Below are 20,184 nucleotides of genomic sequence, written 5' to 3'. Positions count from 1 at the left end.
TTATTTAAAGCCACAGGCTTTCGGAGCCCTGTTCCTTCGTCAGGTAGGACAGTAGCTTTGACAACTTGTGATTTTCAATTTATTTGTTGGACTATAACCTAGCGTTGTCTAATTTTTGACATGGTCCACCCCAGTCCAACACCACCATCTCCACATCAAAGTGGCTCACGAGACAGAGAATTTGGAGCCTGAAGATATTGACAATCAGTCCAGCCATAACAGGCTTCAATGCATTGATGAGTGCAGTAATGATGAATATATTTAACTTTGTACTTGTTAGGTCATGGTTAGGTAGCATGATGCAGTATGTGGGTAAAACATGTATTTTTGGAGACATTGAAAAGGAAAACTGGAAAGGGAACATAGGAAAGGAAACTGACCCTCCCAATTGTCATGGAAAGTAGGGATGAAACTTGAGAACTGGAAACCGAGGATGAAACAATATTAAAGGAGACTTTTCAGAACTCTGTAGATGAAGAGGCAGTGGTAAAGTATAGGCAGGCTGAGGAAGACAGAGCTATGGGGTCATACAACACGGAAACAAACCCTTTGGTCCAACTTGTCCATGACGACCAGACATCCCAACCTGACCGAGTCCCATTTGCCAGCATTTGGTCCATATCCCTTGAAACCCTTCCTGTTCATATGCCCATCCAGATGCCTTTTAAATGTTGTAATTGTACCCGCCTCCACCACTTCCTCCAGCAGCTTGTTCCACATGCACACCTCCCTCTGTGTGAAAAAAAAATCTAGAAGCTGTGAATAAGCAAAAATACAAGCAGTTTCTTCTCCTTGAAGACAATACCAGACAACAAGACAAACATATGCCACCCAAACCAACATAGGTTTTTGTGAGCAAGTTATAAACAACCATATGAAGTAGGAGTGGATGTTGGCCACCCGGTCCCTTTGATCCTCCTTCACCGTTACATAAAATGATGGCTGATGCAATTGTGATTTCAGTTCCACATTCCCATAAACCTACATTGCCCCTTGACTCCTTTATTTACCAACCTCTGTCTGAAAAATAGTCAATGATCCTGCTTCTATCCCTCTCGGGAAAAGAGAGTTCCAAAGACTTATTGCCATTTTTCCCAATCTCTGACTTCAGTGGAAGACCCCTGAATTTTAAACTACATTCCTTAGCCCCCATGTCCCTACAAAGGGAAAATCCTCTCAGCATACACTCTGTCAAGGCCCTCAAGATTTTACAGTTTCATTAAGATCATTCTTCTGAACTGCAATGGAAACTGGTCCAACCCACACAATATTTTCGAATAAAATGATTTCTAATATAATATAATGAACTCCATTCTAGGCATAAGTCAAGTTAACCTTCACTGAACTGTCTCAAATAAACCAACACCCTGTAGCAAATTTTACATTCCATTCTATTTGTAATAAGCAACAACATTCTATTTGCCTTCTTAATCATTTGCTTGAAATTTATTATTTCATGGACTTAAGTGTTACTAATTCAAAATTGTCTTTGTACTGAGTGCCGTTGACAGCATTACAAAGGGTAGTTAAAAGACAATCACATTACTGTGGATCCAGAGCTACATTGTCAGCCAGAACAGGTAATGTTGGCACATTTTCTTCCCTAAAGGATATCAGTGAACCAGATGGGTTTTCACAACAATCAATGATAGTTCCATGGCCATCATTACTGAGATCAGATTTCAATGCCAGAATTTTAACAATTTTAAATTCCAACAGATGCCCTAGTGGAATTTAAACCTGAGAAGGACCAGGCTGACTGTAACACTGGACAAGCCAGGTCCCAGAGTGAAACATGGTTTGATGGACATTTTATTTTTCTTTTTTCTATACCATGAAGGTCAATCACTGAACAACTGTAAGAGGCTGTCAATGTACCTTTAAGAAAAGCCATAAACTGACTGGGAAACTTGATCAGATCTAAAAATCATGGGCTATCATGCTCAGTATGAGAGCCATTGATGTCATTACATACATTATAAACCAAGATTCATTCCTTTTAATCCTGCTTACAGACAAAACTCTTCCAAACATTCAAAATTCACCCCTCTCTGTACAAAATAGATTCTTGCTCTTGAAACTAAAAAGTTTCAAGATTATCACTGAGCTACAAGCAAATTGTTTTAAGGTGGAAAAGATTAGAGAGTAAAGTAAAAAAACACAGAAAGATGTGCAGATGTTGGAAATTTGAAACAAAAGTAGAAATTGCTGGAAAATCTCAGCAGGTCTGGCAGCATCTTGGAGAGAATTCAGAGTTAACATTGCTTGTTCGATGATCCTTATTCTGAAAAGATTCCAAAACGCAGTTCTTTGGGGTTTTTTTATGCATAGTGTTGAAGATCTTTCAATAAAGGATGAGACCAGTTCCGTAGTGAGAGATGATGTTGGCTTAGAGGATCAGTGGAATGGAAAATGATTGGTTTCCTACGGTTGACAGAATATGAGGAGGAATGAGTGGAACAGATCGTGAGACTGCCCAGAGCAAAAGACAAAAGGGATAGTGGTAAAGGAGAGTTTGCGAAATAAAATAGGTGAAAATTATAGGCCTGAAAAGGAGAAAAATGGATTTGCTCTGCTAAGATCAAAGCCAACAATATGCAAAAGAGACATGGGTAGGATTTGTAATCAAAAGATCACAGTCCTCAGGACTCAGCACTGAGGGCAAGCACTTCAGAATCCCACTAAATAAAAACTGCTCAAAAGCTGCATGTATTCACGTAGAACTCTGAGCTCAAAAACTGCATGAAATTATGTAAAACTCCGTTATCTCACTTTTTAGATTAGAATCAATCTAAACTTCATGGCATAGACAGAGAACACAGGGGGCTAACACCTTAAACATATTGTCTGGCTATCACCATTGTTAACAGCTAACCCGAGAATGCAACTTTTTTAAAAAAAGATTTTGTGATTTACACATGGAAGAAGTGAAACTATCATTGTATTCTAACAGATGAAAGGCTTAACAGGCAATCAATTTTTCAATGTATAATTTCAGTTACATCACACTGTAAATTTTTGCTATAAATTCTGTGTTAGGATTGAGCTCTCCACTATCACCTGATGAAGGAGCATCGCTCCGAAAGCTAGTGTGCTTCCAATTAAACCTGTTGGACTATAACCTGGTGTTGGGTGATTTTTAACCACTGAACATTGACAGCCATCATATTAGAACTAAAATGAAGAACAGATTTTGAACAATTGGACTTCATTCAGCCACCTCCCTCTGTTGTGACCTTCAGTCCAAATTCCAACATATTGCCTGTTTTATATTTTGTTGTTGTAAATTCAAGTCAGCAGCCCGCTCCGTGACTGTCATTTGTTGGGAAAACTGGGAATATTACAGCAATGTTATTCATGAGTTAAAAAATCACTCATGAAGGTTTGCACTTCCTTACAGGTTTTCCATGCAGTTTTAGATCTCATTTCTCCTATTGTGTGTTTGGAAATTAAAATCCAGCTCAATATTGGGCAGCATGACAAATTGTGGCTGCTGCATCAGCTGTCTATATTTTGCGATTAATCATCTCCATGAGTGAAAAGTGCTTACAAATTGGAAGGGAAGCAGAAAACCTTAATAAAATATGTTCAAAACTTATTTTCTTTTCAAGCCTGATTTGCATTTCAACCTGTAAGCTCTATATTTGAATATTCAACAATTGTTCTGTGGATTTATGCCAATGAAACAAACAATCTTTGCTGCCAAAGGTTTGTGGCAGAATGGAGAGGGTGGAAGTCTGTCTGAAACTTAAGCACAGTTCTGATTACAAATAATTAAATCAATTCTGTGCTGACTTTCCTTACTTACTTTTCCAATGCCATTTAAAGAGACAGCTGGAATGTTTTTCCTTTTTAAGTACACATGCCAGATTTGCGTGAGCCAAAACATATTAAAATGTGGCACAAATATAGCAAAGTTCTCCAGCTGGTCTTTTTGATGCCGTTTTTGGAAAAGTGGAAACCTGTCTTTCCTGACAGCAATAGTTTGTTATTCCTAGATTTACGGAAAATAATTACTTTACTCCTCTTCGAATTATTGCAGCAAAGGAATGATGCTAAAAAGGCCTGTGTTGACTGCAGTTTGTTTTGTTTTCAGTTTGTGCAGTTAAAGCCCAGTGTCACTGATTGTGCATACAAATAAGCAAACAACCTTGCATTATTGTTTAAGGTATGTAATTGGAATTTAAGCAGGAGAAAAGACCCTTTTTCTCAGAAGGTGTACAATTGTTCACGTATCTGAAACATTCTGTGCTACAAGTTAAGGCTTGCATTTTCAACAAATAATATTTTCCAGTTAAATGCTATAAAGCTTATGCTTTATAGAAAAACTGAGGGCATATCACTACATTTGCTTCAATTGATGAGGGAAGAAATGTCTGTTACATATACACAGTGTTGTATATTCACAGCATTGCAGGAAGAAACAGCCATTGCATAGAAAACATAGTCGCATTTCCAAAATGGGAATTTTTAAATTCTGTAGTATGAGTACCCAATGCTACTAAGACAGGCTGAGGAAAGATCTCAAAACTCAGATTGGACATCTACAAAATATGACAGAATATTAAGTGCTGAATAATTGCATACCATCACAATCTCGAACCTCAAGATCTAGAATATGTCTCCCTCCACAGCAAAGAACCAACATTGATTAAAGCAGGTAAGAGATCTTTGAAGGAACATCTCCAATTATACCATAGAAAGAGGTTCAACATCGGATTACCTACATTTTAAACATCAAAAGTATAATGTTATTAACAAAGCTAAGGAGTCTCATGAACAATAGACTTGAATAAAGCCAAGTACCTAGGCAACATGACAAAGATCCATGAGAAATCTGCAATTACTTTTCAGATCAACATATAAACAAAGATGTGCTTGTGTCTTCAGTAATAAGTTTCCCGAGTTAGTCCATTCTATGTCATTTTGAGGATTGTGGATAATGGGTCTATCTGATTTGATTCATTTCACAATATTTTAAGAAGAAGATGACTGTACAGGATCAAATTACAATAAACCAGTAAAGCCTGCGCACCTGAGTTGACTACTTCTTAAACTAAGATGCTCCAGTGCATCCTTCTGACAATTAGAAACATTGTTCAGGTATAAAAAAGAAAATGCTGGAGAAACTCAGCAGATCTTGCAGCATCTGAGGAGAGACAAATGGAATCATGTTTGACTTGAAACTTTTACTCTTTCTCTTCTGACAAAAGCTGACAGACCTGTGGAGTTTCTCCAGCAATTTCTATTTCATTTCAGATTTTCAGCATCTGCAGTCTGTTGCTTTATTTGCCCAGGTACATTCTATTCACAAACAACAGCGTAAATTCAATCAAACCAACTGACACTCTGTTAGCTTTCTCCCAAACATCAGTCCTCAGTCGATGGTACCCTTGCCCATAAGTTGGAAGGATGTGCATTTAAATTCCACTACAGGGACAGAGCACAAACATTTGAGCTTTAACTCTGGTACAACATTAGAGGAACGTTCCATTGTTGGAACTTCTATCTTTCATGTGAGATCTTAAACGAAGGCACCATCCAGACTCTCAAGGAATATAAAAAATGTATTGGCACTACTTTAAGGAAGAATAGTGGAGCTATCACTGGTGTCCTAGCCAATATTTATTCAAGAGTCAACATCTTTTTCTGATTCACTCATGGAACATGCACATGTTTGGCTAGGCCAGCATTTATTGCCCATGCCTAAATGTACAGATAGCAGTTGAGTCAACCATGTTTCTGTGGGTGTAGAGTCACATATAAGCCAGACCAGGTAAGGATGACCAATTTTGTTCCCTAAAGGACATTAATGAATGAGATGGGTTTTTTTCTCTGGCAATCAACAATGGTGTGAAGGTCATCAGTAGACCCTTAATTCCAGGTTCATTATAAAATTCTACCACATAGCAGGATTTGAACCCATGCTACAGAATATTAGCTGAATTTCTGGATTAATAGTTCACTGATAATACCACTAGGCCATTATCTCTTCTGTGTACTTCAGTTGAAACAATTTACTACCCAGCTATTGTCATGTTTCTGTGTGTGAGACTTTACTGTGCCCAGATCACATGCCATGTTTCCTACATTCTAACAGTGATTACATTCAGTCGCTGTTCCTTGACTGTAAAGCAACTTGAGATGTTCAAGAGAGTGCATGGTGATAGAGAATGTCACAAACAAAGCTAAAAGAAAGGAAGGGATGGCTTCACAATCTGAGGATGTTGAACTCAATATTGAGTCCAGAAGGTTGTGATGTCCAGTATTATTAAAGATGCAATAAAAGGTGTTTCCTTTATTCTTTTGTAAATATATTATAACTAAGACTGATCCTCTATCTTTTGTGACAACTTTTTGTATGGCACCTCACCTAATGCATTTTTGGAACTTCAAATGTACTATTTCCATTGGATCCTATTTAAAGATTCAACTAGTTATATCATCAAGACAAAGTTTCTCAAGTTTGATTCTCTGAGTGCAATTAAATTCTACACCTCTGTCTTTAACAGCAAGTTTGTTAGCGTTAGCGAAGCTGATTTGCAGTGTTAGTTGAGAACATCACTGAAAAATGTGAAATATGGAGCAATAAACCAACAGGATCTTATACTTTTATAGCCCCATTCACATAATAACATTTAATTACAGGGGCTACACAGGGAACCTGAATAAGAACAGGTGAAAAGAAATCAACCTTTATGCTCCAACCAGGAAGAAACTTTATTACCCAGTTGACAAAGATAGGTTCTATGCAGATAGAGACATAGAATCATACAGCATGGAAATAGACCCTTCAGTCCAACTCGTACACGCTGACCATGTTTCCAAATTAAACTAGTCCCACTCATTTGCATTTGGCCCATATTCCTCCAATTTTCCCATTCATGTACTTATCCAAATGCCTTTAAATATTGTAACTGTATCTGCATCCACCACTTCCTCTAGCAGCTCATTCCACACACAAACAACTCTCTGTGTAAAGAGGTTGCCCCTCAAGTCTTTTTAAAAATTTTCTCCTCTCACCTTAAAAATAATTTTGAACTTACCCCACCTTATCTGTGCACCTCATGATTTTATAAACCTCTATAAGGTCACCCTTATCTCCTAGGCTCCAGTTGAAAAGAGTCCCAGCCTATCCAGCCTATTTTTATAGTGCAAGCCTTCCATTCCCAACAACATCCTGGTAAATCTTTTCTAAACCTTCTCCAATTTAATCATACCCTTCATATCGCTGGGCGAACAGAATTGTGCGCAGTACTCCAGAAGAGGCCTCACCAAAATCCTGGGCAAAAGTGAGGACTACAGATGCTGGAAACCAGAGTTTAGATCAGAGTGGTGCTGGAAAAGCACAGTAGGTCAGGCAGCATCTGAGCTCTCACCAAAATCCTATACAACTTCAATATGATATCCCAACCCACATACTCAAACTCTAAAGGAATGGCAAAGTAAGATGGCTTGAAGGGAAATTTGCAGATGGGAATGGTGTACCCATGCATCTGCTGCCCTTGTCCTCAAAGCGACAGAGGTCACAGATTTGGAAGGTGCTGTCAGAAAGGCCTTGTTGAGTTACTGCAGTGCATCTTGTAGATGGTCCACACTGTTGCCATTACTGGTGAAGGGGATCAATGTTGGGGTCATGGTGGATGGGGTGCCAGTCAACTGGCTGCTTTGTCCCAGATAGTGTCAAGCACCTTAGAGCTGCATTCAAACAGGCAAAAGGAAAGACATGATCTAAGGAAAAAAAATGCCTGTGAAATCATTCTGAAAATAGACCTCAAAAAACACTCCTACAAAAAATACGCCTTAAAAATGCTGAAGAAAAGTGCTTTCCTATGTTAGGATGGTTAGCTGTGCCAGGACCCCTCAGTTGCCTCCACCATTTTCTTCTTCCAAATTGGTGCAAAAATTTTAAGAATCCTCCAAGTTAAACCGCCAGCAGCCAGCTCTGTCCAATGAATGAGCAGCCCTATGGTCTGATAAAACCATGACAAATTTAGCTTTATCCTTATATTTCAATTGTACAGATCAAGTGATAGTTGTTGCCTGAGGAAAGACTATTAAAGATTTTGCTTGCCGTTTGCAATGTAGGTCTTTGCAGAAATAACACATCTAGTCTTTCCACGGTTAGCCAGAAGGGTCTGTAAATTTCTCTAAGGCTAGGTCAAGGTAAGGGTTAACTCCAACTCAGTTCATACAGATTTCAACACCAAGAGTCTATTGACCAATTTGTCAGAAGATCTGGAATGAAAAGCTAGTCTCATGGCGATTATGTAACCACTAGTGAATGTAGTAAAAAAAAATATTGTTCACTGATATCATTTAGGGAAGGAAATCTGCCATTCCTGCCTCATCTGGCCTACATTTGACCCCAGACCAACAGTAATATGGCTGACTCTTAACTGCTGTCTGGACAATTAAGGATGGGCAATAAATGCTGGCCTACAGTGACACCCAAATCCCATGAACCAATAGAATGAAAGGATGTAAGAATGACTTTCTTGAAAAGCAATTCTCTGAGTTGCTCATTAAGTTAGGCATCATCTCCACACCATCTGATGCTTTGCAAATATTGTTTAGGGCAAGACAAAGAGCCATAACATAGCTTGAGGATGGATGTAGGTATGAAGCCATTTACTATCACATGCTTTAGATGCAGCCAGTACTATTGCTACAGTCAGCAATGTGCCCCAAACCAACAAAATCTGTAACAGATACGATTTATCATACCTGTACAAAACCTGGCCAGTTTTCCGAGATAGCTGGAAAACAGTGGCACCAGTAGGCAGTAAGCATACATATACAGGAATTCTGTTTCTAAAGGCCAAGTCATAACAGAGAACAGGTGACCCAACAAGACGGTACAACACCACAACATTGGCAGTGAGGACAAAGTGTTAAGCAAGTGTACAAACACCACACAACAAAGAGGTTCAGAGTCAACCAAGTGGAAGGCAAAATTCAGAAGCTATTCATATTGGGTAATTTCACACAGGCAATCAGAAGCTTTTAAATACATTACTAACACAAAGAATCATAGAATCCATATAGTGCAGTAGCAGACCATTAAGCCTATTAAGTCCACACAGATTCTCTAAAGAGCATCCCACCCAGACCTACCCCACGCTATCCCTGTAACCCTGCTAATCCACCTAATCTGCACATGTCTGGACACTATGGGGAATTTAACATAGCCAATCTACCTAACCTGCACATGTTTGGACAATATGAGGAATTTAGCATGGCCAATCTACCTAACCTGCACATGTCTGGACAATATGAGGAATTTAACATGGCCAATCTACCTAATCTGCACATCTTTGTTGTAAAACAATAGGATAACATGCTTCAGTTGGCATAACAGCCAGTGCTAATATATATTGCCACTAGACACCCTGAAAGACATGTATCTTAGCAAGTGGTACATAGTACAACCTGAGAGGCCATCTCACAGTGTAAAACAGATTACAAATTCTGTGCATTGGCAGGATCCCACTGCAAAGCCAAAACACAAGCTTACTGTGGTTTCCCAAAATCTTCTGCTGATGGATGTCAACTGTCCAGCAGTAGCAGGACAACCAGGGTGAACAGATCTTGCTGTCACCCTAATTCATGAGATTAAAACTACACCCCCTGTGGTAGAACAGACAGACATGATGCAATTGATTCTACCAATGATCTCCAAGGGTGTGACTTTGAAGTAAGATATAAGGCAGATACGAGGATGATTGCATCTGCACATTGAATAGATTACCGAAGTCCACACAAAGATCAAGAGATTCCTCTTGTTGTACAAGTTGATCCTCCTGACTATGAAGCTGAAGACATTCTCCCGGTTGATCTGATGTCCTAAACCAGGGCCAGTCTGATCAGTTGCAACCAGCAACTGCCAAAAATGAGGGAGGGTTGCTGAAAAGCATTATTCAGAGATGGCTTGACATTATTAAACTGGTATGTGAGAAGATTCATGCATTTTGGCCATGCAGAGGTGATCTTTCCATATCATGACAAGTCATTTTCAAAGGCAAACAAGTCCCAAGCTGAAGGATTTACAATAAGATATCATGTCTGTGCTACACCAGGGACACTGGGTATTAAACACAACAGAAACTAGCATGTTAATGTGTGCACTAGCACAGGGATGAATCAGGATATTCGATGACCCGTGAATGCAGGCTAATTGTATAAACTCTGGCAGCCACTACAATATTCCATTCACAGTCGAAGAGTGGGGTGCTGGAAAAGCACAGCCGGTCACGCAACATCCGAGGAGCAGGAGAGTCAATGTTTCGAGCATGAGCTCTTCATCAGGAATATTCCATCCCCATCTTGGACAAAAGTAGTCACAGATCTATTCACAGTGCACTTGGTAAATTCCATCCTTGTGATGGATTATTTATGCAAATTTCCCATGGTTGGATGACAGCATCACAATGAATGTAACCATTGTTAACACAATGAACGCTATTCTCTGTTTATCTGGTGTCCCGAAAAAGACAGTGTTGGACAACAAACCACAATTCGCTAATTGTACTAAGTGGAGTGTGAACCATATCTCATCTCTGTGCTCAAATAGTCCAGTAGAATGTATGTTATGCACAGTCAAATCAATGATCATTAAGTGTCCGCAACAAAGCAATAATTTCACATCATATTGTTCCATTGTTGCGATATGCCAGTTGAGAAGGGTTTACCATGTTCAGTACAACTTATGCTTTGAAAGGCAAGTACAAATAACTTGGCCTAGAAACCAATTGGTGAACCATTCTGAAACATATTTCTTCAAAGACAAAGGAGAATGGAAGAGATATCCAATGAATGAGCATGTAGAGAACAACCAAAACTGCATTCTGGACGGAGAATGGAAGTTAGAAACACAAATACAAATACTTGGACACCACTAAAGGTTTCTAAACTGCAAAGTAACTCAGACCCTAAGAATACATTACTGGTCATGCTGTTACATTGAAAAGGATCAGAAAAAAGGAGTGACCTTACAGAAGTTTATAAAATCATGATGGATATGGACAGGGTGAATAGCCAAGGTCTCTTCCACAGGGTAATGGAGTCCAAAACTTGAGGGCATAGGTTTAAGGTGAGAGGTGAAATATTAAAAAGGGACCTAAGAGACAACTTTTTCATGCAGAGAGTAGTGTGTGTATGGAATAAGCCGCCAGAGGAAGTGGTGAAGTCTGGCACAATTACAATGTTTAAAAGGCATCTGGGTGACTTTATGAATAGGAAGGGTTTAGAGGGTAGGCGCCAACAATTTGTAAATGGGACTGGATTTATTTAGGACATATGATTGGCTTGGATGAGTTGGACCAAAGAGTTTGCTTCCATGCAGTACAATTCTTTGACTCCATGACTCTAAGTGAACTCATACCAATGTACAGCACACCAATCATGCATGAACTGAGAGAGCAAGAACTCTCTGTTGATGATGGTCATGTGGTGATGTTAAGTAACAGCAATCAGAAATAAGACAGCCAAGTTGTCAAACAAGTGCAACAGAGAACAATGTGTACATCTCCACTTTGATTTACAATTTCCAGATCTGGAGAGATTGTCAAACTCCAAAGGGTTACATTGTATTTTGAAATATTATTCTTGTAAATATAGTGTTACTTGTTGCATAATTACCCACTCGGCAACATGTATCCATGTATGACCATGTGATTCTGTTTGGGATGCGATTTTTTGGATAAAAGGTGTGTATTTTCTTATGTCTCATAACCGGTATGTCAGTGTTCCTTTATATGATATCAAGTGACCTACAGATCACTTCAAGCATGACATACTATTCGAAGCATGCTGCTCCGTAATAGTCCAATAGCCATACAGGCACTATGTGTCTGAGGAATTTAATGGTTATGCATATGTTTTAGCTACAATAAACATTTGCTGAATTTTTCAATAACAAAATGTCCACAATCAGTTTCTAATGTTACCGGAAATAACATAAAAATTGCTGCATCAAATTAAAATATCCTGTTGGAAGCAAAATCAGGAATGACCTGTAATTCCCTGGAATATTGTCAGTACTTTTCCCAAAAGACATTTCTGGAAGCCTGGGGATTTAGCTATTAAAATTTCCCATTTCAGGGTGTTCCATCACCTATTCCACATGTCACTGATTACTTGTGCTATGAAGGTAACCTGCTCAGTGATCTCACCCAACCATCTCTGCAGAGAGCTCGAACCACAAAGAGTCAGTGGGCACAGGGAATTTCAAACAAAATTCCACTTTTTCCACAGATCTAGAAGCAACAACAGCAAAGGGGTGAGTATAAATGCCTTTAAAAATGAGCTAGTTAAGGAGTGAACAAAACACAGATATCTCATTGCAGGAAAACAATGTCGGAAAATTTCCAAAGGGTAGAAAAATTGAAAACCGGGGAATATGAAATAAGGACTGTTACTGAAAGAAATAATGAAAGAAGGGAGGACGGAAGTTTCTGAAATGAAAATGATCAGTGGCTATTTAAGTAGAAACCAAGGACTAAAATCAGGCTCGCACATTTGTTGGGCTTGTGGTTAAGAGGATCATGGGTTTTTTTCTCATTAGTTCAGTTGAAGATAAGCAATACATAGACAAGATGTTCTCACCTCGCTAACCGGATTGGAATTTAGGGTCTGTTGTGTCATTGTTAAGTTGTACTGTCACATTAAAAGTTTGATCACGTGACTGTCTGGTGACATCATCAATCATTTTGTCTCGCTAGCTGCTTTGTCCAGTGACCATTTCCTTCAATGAATCTCCCACTGTTGTTAAAAACTTCTTGAAATGTAATAGGGTCAAGCATCACCTGTACTGTTGGTCATCTCTGCATTCAACAGAAAGTGTAATAGTATGTAATAAACCTGCTACAGTCTGTTTTCTATTCTTACAGGCAGTTGTCCATGTTATAGCAAATATACAATGTGTCTTTAACGTCGATGAAGTCATCACTATGAAGTCTGATTCATTTGTACACATTGGCATCTACATGCATAAATACACAGGACCTTACTTTATGAAGGCAAAAAGAATGAATATGTACCTTTTTCATAAGAAAGGGTTATGGAGATATCCAATCTGCTGCATTCTGGGTGTCCTCATGCACGAATTGCAGAGAACTAGAAAATGGGTACAGCGGGTTCTAAGGAAGGCAAATGTTATTTAGAACATAGAACAGTAGAGCACAGGGATGGGCCCTCCAGCTCATGACGTTGTGCGAACCCCCCACCACATCTGCCTCCACCACCAATCCTGGCAGTGCATTCCAGACTCCTACTATCTGTGCAAAAAACTTGCACCTAACATCTCTTTTGAACTTCCTCCTCTCACCGTAAATCTATACCTCCTTGTATTAGACATTTTAACTCTGGGAAAAAGATTCTGACAGTCAACCCTATTTATGTACCTCACAATTTTATAGATTTCTCCAGAAATCTCCCCTCAGCCTCTGCCCCAGTTTTCCTAGCCTCTTCTTATAGCTCATACCCTCTAATCCAGGCAACATCCTGGTAAACCTCTTCTGCACCCTTTTCAAACCCTCCACATTCTTCCTGTAATGTGGCAAGCAGAATTGAACACAACACTCTTAGTGTGGCCTAACCAATGTCTTATAAAGCTGCAACATGACATTCCAACTCTTGTAATCAATTCCCCAACCAATAATGGCAAGCATGCCATACACCTTCTTTACCACCCTATCTACTTGCAGGAGCTATGGGCTTGAGCCTCAAGATCCTTCTGTAAAGCAACGCCGTTCAGAGTCCTGTATTAACTTTATACTTTTCCTTAACATTTGCTCTCCCAAAGTGCAGCAGCTCACACTTACCTGGGTTAAACTCCATTTACCATTTCTTCACCCATATCTGCAACTGATCTATATTCCATTGCATCTTTTGACAACCTTCTGCATTATCGACAACTCCACAGATCTTTGTATCATCTGCAAACTTACTAACCCATCCATCTACATTTTTCACCCTTCCACCACTACCCTCTGCCTTCAATGGACAAGCTAATTCTGAATCCATGCAGCCAAGTCACCGTGGATCCAATGCAGCTTAATCTTCTCGATGAGTCTACCATGAGGCACCTTGTGGAAAGCCTTACCAAAATCTGTTCAAATAACATCAACTGCCCTACCCTCAGTGATTTATTGCTAAAGGAACAGAGTATAAAAGTCAAAAAGTGTTGCTGAGTGAGACCACATATGAAGTACACATACAATTTTGGTTCCCTGACTTGAGGAATTTGTTGTGTTGGAGGCAGTTCAAAGGAGGATCACTAGATTGATTCCAGAGATCAGTTTGTCTTATGAGGAGAGATTAAGCAGTTTAAGTCTATACTCACTGGAGTTCAGATGAATAGGAGTCCTAATTGAGGTATACAAGATGCTCAAGGGGATTGACAGTGTAGACATAGAAAGGATGTTTTTGCATGTTGGACAATCTCGAATGATAGGTCATAGTTTTAGGATAAGGTATAGCAGATTTAAAACAGAGATGAAGAGAAGTTGCTTTTCACAATGGGTTGTGAATCTGTTGGGAATGCATGACCCCCGGAATACAATGGCTGCTGGGACATTCAGTAAACTTAAGAAGGAGACAGACAGATTTTTAATAAGTTCTGAGGAAGTATCACCGAATCCGAAATGTTAACTCTGATTTGTCTTCACAGATCTGTCAGACTTGCTGAGCTTTTCCAGCGACTTCCATTTTTATTTTTAATGAAGTGTTAGCTTGTAAGGTTATGGAGAGTGGGCAGGAAAATGGAGTTGAGGCCAGGATGAGGTCAGCTGTGATCCTAACAAAAGCATGCTTGAGGGCCTGAATTGCCTCTTCCTGCTCCGAGTTTTATGTTCATTCCCATGGCAACACCCCAAACAATCAGAATCTACCTGCCTGGTCTGATAATTGAGATTAATAGCGAGCTGTTATTGCTTTATTTCTGTATAAATGCTGGCCCAACCAATCAGCAGAAGTCTTCCCACTCTGCATATAATAGTGTCCCTTCATAAAATCGGTTTCTCATGTCTTACTTCTGATGAGTTCAAGGTGAAAACTTCTTGTCTGTTTTTTGGCCCTCTTGCAGTATGTCACAGTGAGGAAAGTGTGTGATAGTACATTTGAAGTGCTTCACTTGATCCTAGGCACACAGCTATCTGTGATTGTAGTGTACATATGTAGATACCAGTGCTATGATAAAAGTGCATTGAATTCTTCAGTACTACATGACCCGCGTCTCATTTGTATGTTACTGGAGCTAACATAAGTGTCACATCACGCTAATTGAAGATCATTAGCTATCACATCATATCACATCAGTCTCTCTTTACAGGAAACTGCACTGAAGTACTGGAGGGTGATGCTGAATACTATTGCTAAAACTATAAACAAGGACAATTGAACACTAGGATTAGGGTCCAGGGTCATGTCTGTGATACTGTGAGGGGGTAGAAGAGACTTGATGAGTTGAATCTTACATTTTTTAGCTGTATGTCAATTTTGCTGGGTTTTATGGAGGTCAAATGAGTTTCTTTAACCTACTGTCACACATTTGTTTAATTAACTACCTATTCTGCCCCCATGGTGACACTCCAGTCCAATGTTTATCCAAAAGAATTCAGCACTGGCAGGCTATCTCGGGCGATTGACACCATCTTTAAACAGCCGTTATGTACCCAGAAAGGCAGCGTCAGTTCGAGCTGCTCCGCACAATTTGTGACATTTGATCTAGATATGGAAATGAAGATGAATTTGGTGTCTCCAGTGATTGGGATCAAGTGGACTTCATTGACTATGAGGTTCTTGATTGGGGTTGACAATCTGGCCCTCCCTTTCTCCTAGTTGATTTTAACCTTACTGTGAAGCTTCTTCCAAGGATGTGTACCTTGAAGAATTCCTCCTCCCTCTACAATGATCTCAGTGAGTCTCTCTCTCACTGCACCCCCAGGTCATCTCCTCTGCCCTGAAGCTCTTCAGCCATGTCCTGAAGCAGACTCGCTACCACAGTCACATCTCCTCCCTCAGTGCCTGCCTATGGAAGTGACTGATCCCACATGGACTCCAGACCACATTCAGACCAATCAGGAAAGCCCTGGCTGATTGATACAACCAGAAGATTCAGAATCTCCTCAGTTGAGGACTGACTCCAAGCTGGCTATCCACAGCCAGTGTACTGTGCACATGTAAATGAACATTGACTTGGTGACAGGATCCAGCCTTCACACAGTCATTTCAGTGTCCCATTTGTGAGGTTCTGATGGATGGGATGTTGTGGAAAAAAGGTATCCTCTTCGTCCAAGACTGGCAGAGATGGACACAACACAAGATGTGTCAACCTGGTTCGAGGTTCGCAATGGGTCAACGCAGTCTCAATTGTCTGGAGGAATTCCCAGCAATGCAGGAAGAAGGTCGTTGACCTACTCACCATCTCGCCAGTCAGTGCCACTGTCTTTTCTCTGCCATCTCACACACTATATCTCTGCTGCCACATACATATCCCACTGAGTCACATCCCTTTGTCAGTAATGCATGAAATATCTTCCCTCGCTAACTGTCACCACTCATCTATCTAAACCCCCACACAGCTAACTCTGCATGGCCTCTGTGCTCCCTACTCTCTTATTTGGGACTCCTCCCCCTGCACTATCAGTAACAGCTGTGAAACCCATTTTCATCTCATTTCTGCCAGGGGAAAGGAACCTGTAATGGGGCAGAATATTTTTATTTATTCTTACCACAGGATGAGAACATTATTGGCTAGGCCAGTATCTATTGCACATCCCTAATTGTCCAGAGGGCATTTAAGAGCCAAACACATTAGTCTGGAGTCACATGTTGGCAAGGCCAGGTTTCCTTACCTAAAGGGCATTATTGAATCAAGTGGGCTTTTCCATTATAATCGGTAATGGTTTCTGGATATCATTAGACTCTTAATTCCAGATTTATCTCAGGATTCAAATAACAACATCTGCCATGGCAAGATTCAAAACCAGGTCACCAGAACAGTACATGGGTCTCTGCATTAACAGTCCAGCAATAATACCACTCGGCCATTGCCATAAAGAGTCTAGATTAGAGTGGTGCTGGAAAAGCACAGCAGGTCAAGCAGCATCCAAGGAGCAGGAAAATCGAATTTCAGGCTGTGCTTTTCCAGAACCACTCTAATCTTGACTCTGATCGCCAGCATCTACAATCCTCACTTTCACCATTGCCATAAAGACGTCCCCTGCAGTGTGCTGTACTGGCTGCTGAACAGCTTCCTGCACGTTCTCCTGATGAGATGATGCGAGCAATGATGATCTTATTAATTAAAGCCTCCGCATTCTACAGTGACAGGTTGTGTACTATACAGCGGTCCACTGGGCTACAGAGATGCTCAGTGCACCATATGCAATGGTATTACTGACTGGACTTGGCACCTGAATCCTACATTCGGTGGTTTGCTTGATTGTCTTTTGGCTCATCTCCTGCAGTGTGCGTGTTCCTCATGGGAGTGCATAGCCATTTATTTAATGGGAAAATATTTTCCCCAGCTATCCATTCTTGAAGGCTGACCCTCATCCCAGATGTAGATCCCCAGTTCATTACAATTCACCATCGGATATTCTCAAATGTTTAAGCTCTCCTTTTCTCATCACCCCTCTCTCAAATGATCACAGCAAGGTTAATTTTTAAAATTTCTTTTTCTCAGGGACACTTTTTCCCAGTCCAGATGTATTGATGTTTTAAAAAAGAGCTTATTTAACCAGGCTTTCTTGAGTTGAAGAAAGAGTGAGTTCATTTGCTCCCAAATCTGGAGAAAATACAATAAAACATATATTATACATACACAGGATAGAAATGAGGAGCAAATCCAAAAGTACAAGTGAAAGAGAGGTATAAATCAATTTTTGGCTTAATGGCAAATAGCTTCTGAAATGTTATGGCTGTTGGGATGGGTGATTCTAGGAGGGCTGATTTTGTCAGTGAATGTTATTTGGAGATTCTTGATTAAGCAGTTAGCTGAAAGGGGTTTGTCTTGTTTCCTTCAATAGTGGCGGTTGCTGACACTTTTTTCAGTAATCAGAGAGAGAGAGCTAACCGGAGTGTGAAGTGGAAGAAGTTCTTAGCTTTGTCACCTCAGTACACTTCAGCGGAAAGTGAGGACTGCAGATGCTGGAGATCAGAGCTGAAAATGTGTTGCTGGAAAAGCGCAGCAGGTCAGGCAGCATCCAAGGAGCAGGAGAATCGATGTCTCGGGCGTGAGCCTGGAGAAGGGCTCATGCCCGAGACATCGATTCTCCTGCTCCTTGGATGCTGCCTGACCTGCTGCGCTTTTCCAACAACACATTTTCAGCTTAGTACACTTCAGCACCTTGTAACTTGGATCATGACCTGGCACACCTGCATGCGAGCACTCTTATCACATTAACAGATACAGAAACCAAGACCTCTGTTTAATTTTCAAAACCATTTCTTGTATATTCCTCAAACAGTAAAACACAAACCTGCCTTTTACCCAGAATTGCCTTTCTTTCAACTCATATCGTGTCCGCAGTCTGGAAAGCAGTCCAAGGGGGATCACAGTTCAGTTTTTGGAATGACATCTCTCCCTTTGAAGCATAACTATCTGAAGATCCGTTGACACTCTCCAGGTGTGACATTCTATGAATCCTCCTGGGCCTCGGTGTAATCCACACCCGTATTTTAGACAGCTGCTGAATTTATGTCCTCACCTATCTTGGACTTGAGTGCATTTCTTTAAAACAAAATAATGGTGGACTTAAAAATTCAATTTATCCGTAAGCAATTCAGAGTGTATGATCATGGATGTTTCTTTAAAAATGTTCATGCAACTGGAAAAACTTCATCTAATTGTTGTAAACTAGTTGTCTGTTGATGAGATGGAATCCTTTCCAGCTGATGGAGGCTGCCGGCTGGTCCATGGGAAACTGGGAGCCACATCCATGCAATGAATGGAACATTGCAACTGATGGAATCCACTGACATCAAAGATCTCTCCATCTGATTGTCTGCCTTGTGTTGTTATCCCACATTGTCACAGTGCTCTTGGGCATGGCTGTAATAATATCTCCTGATGAAGGTCTTATGCCTGAAATGTCAACTCTTTTGCTTCTTGGATGCTGCCTGACCTGCTGTGCTTTTCCAGCACCACATTTTTTGACTCTGATCTCGAGCATCTGCAGTCCTCACTTGCTCCCTGTAATAACATCTCCCCGATGAATGGCTGGGTTGCATACTCGGTGATCTCACATATGTCCTCAGTGAATCTTTGAAAAGACCAGAGGTGTAAAAGTTAAATAGTTGGTGCCCAGGTGATCTTCAGGATCAGTGCTGTTTGCTAGCTACCAAATCTCGTGTATGAGGACTGGGGCATAGGTCAATGGTGGTCTCCCTGGAGAACCTCAGCCTGTGTTAACAATACCACATGGATCTCTGCAGCGAATTGAGCTGATTACAGAAGTATCTCCAAGTAGATTGCCCTTCTTTGGATGAAAGGCTCTTCCCAGACCCATCCCTTAGCGTTCTCCAGGTGCCCACCCAGAAGCTGGTTCTCTTGCTGTTCCTGCTGTGCTTGGCACTCCCTCCCCATTTCTGAGCTTCGCCCTCCAGGCAGGAAAGTCACAAAGCCTGGGTGGGTCATGAGGCAGGTGGACTCCCTCATTGCACTGCATGTTCATTTCTTTTATTCATTCAAGGAATGAAGGCATCACTGGCTAGGTCAGCATTTATTGCCCATCCCTAATTGCCCTGAGGGCAGATAAGAGCCAACTACATTGCTGTGGGTCAGGAGTCACATATAGACCAGACCAGGTAAAGATGGCAGTTTCCTTTCCTAAAGGGCATTATTAAGCCAGATGGTTTCCGGCAATTGACAATGGATTCATGGTCATCATTACACCCTTAATTCCAATTTTTAAAGATTGAATTCAAATCCCATCATCTGCCATGGATCTTTGGATTACCACTAGGCCACTGCCTCTCCCACAACATGGGTGTGACCCAACCCCCCCCAAGAAACTTCCCTGGCTAGGCCCTTGAGTGTAAGTACTTCTCACAGAGTCCCTACAGTGCAGAGAATGTCCATTTGGCCTATTGAGTCACACCAACCCTCCGAAGACCATCCAAACCCTCCCCCCTATCCTTAATCCGCTTTTCCCATGGCTAATCCACCCAGCACGTGCA

Source organism: Chiloscyllium plagiosum, chromosome 4, assembly GCF_004010195.1.
Source record: "Chiloscyllium plagiosum isolate BGI_BamShark_2017 chromosome 4, ASM401019v2, whole genome shotgun sequence".
NCBI lineage: Eukaryota > Metazoa > Chordata > Chondrichthyes > Orectolobiformes > Hemiscylliidae > Chiloscyllium > Chiloscyllium plagiosum.
This window is presented reverse-complemented; position numbering follows the sequence as displayed.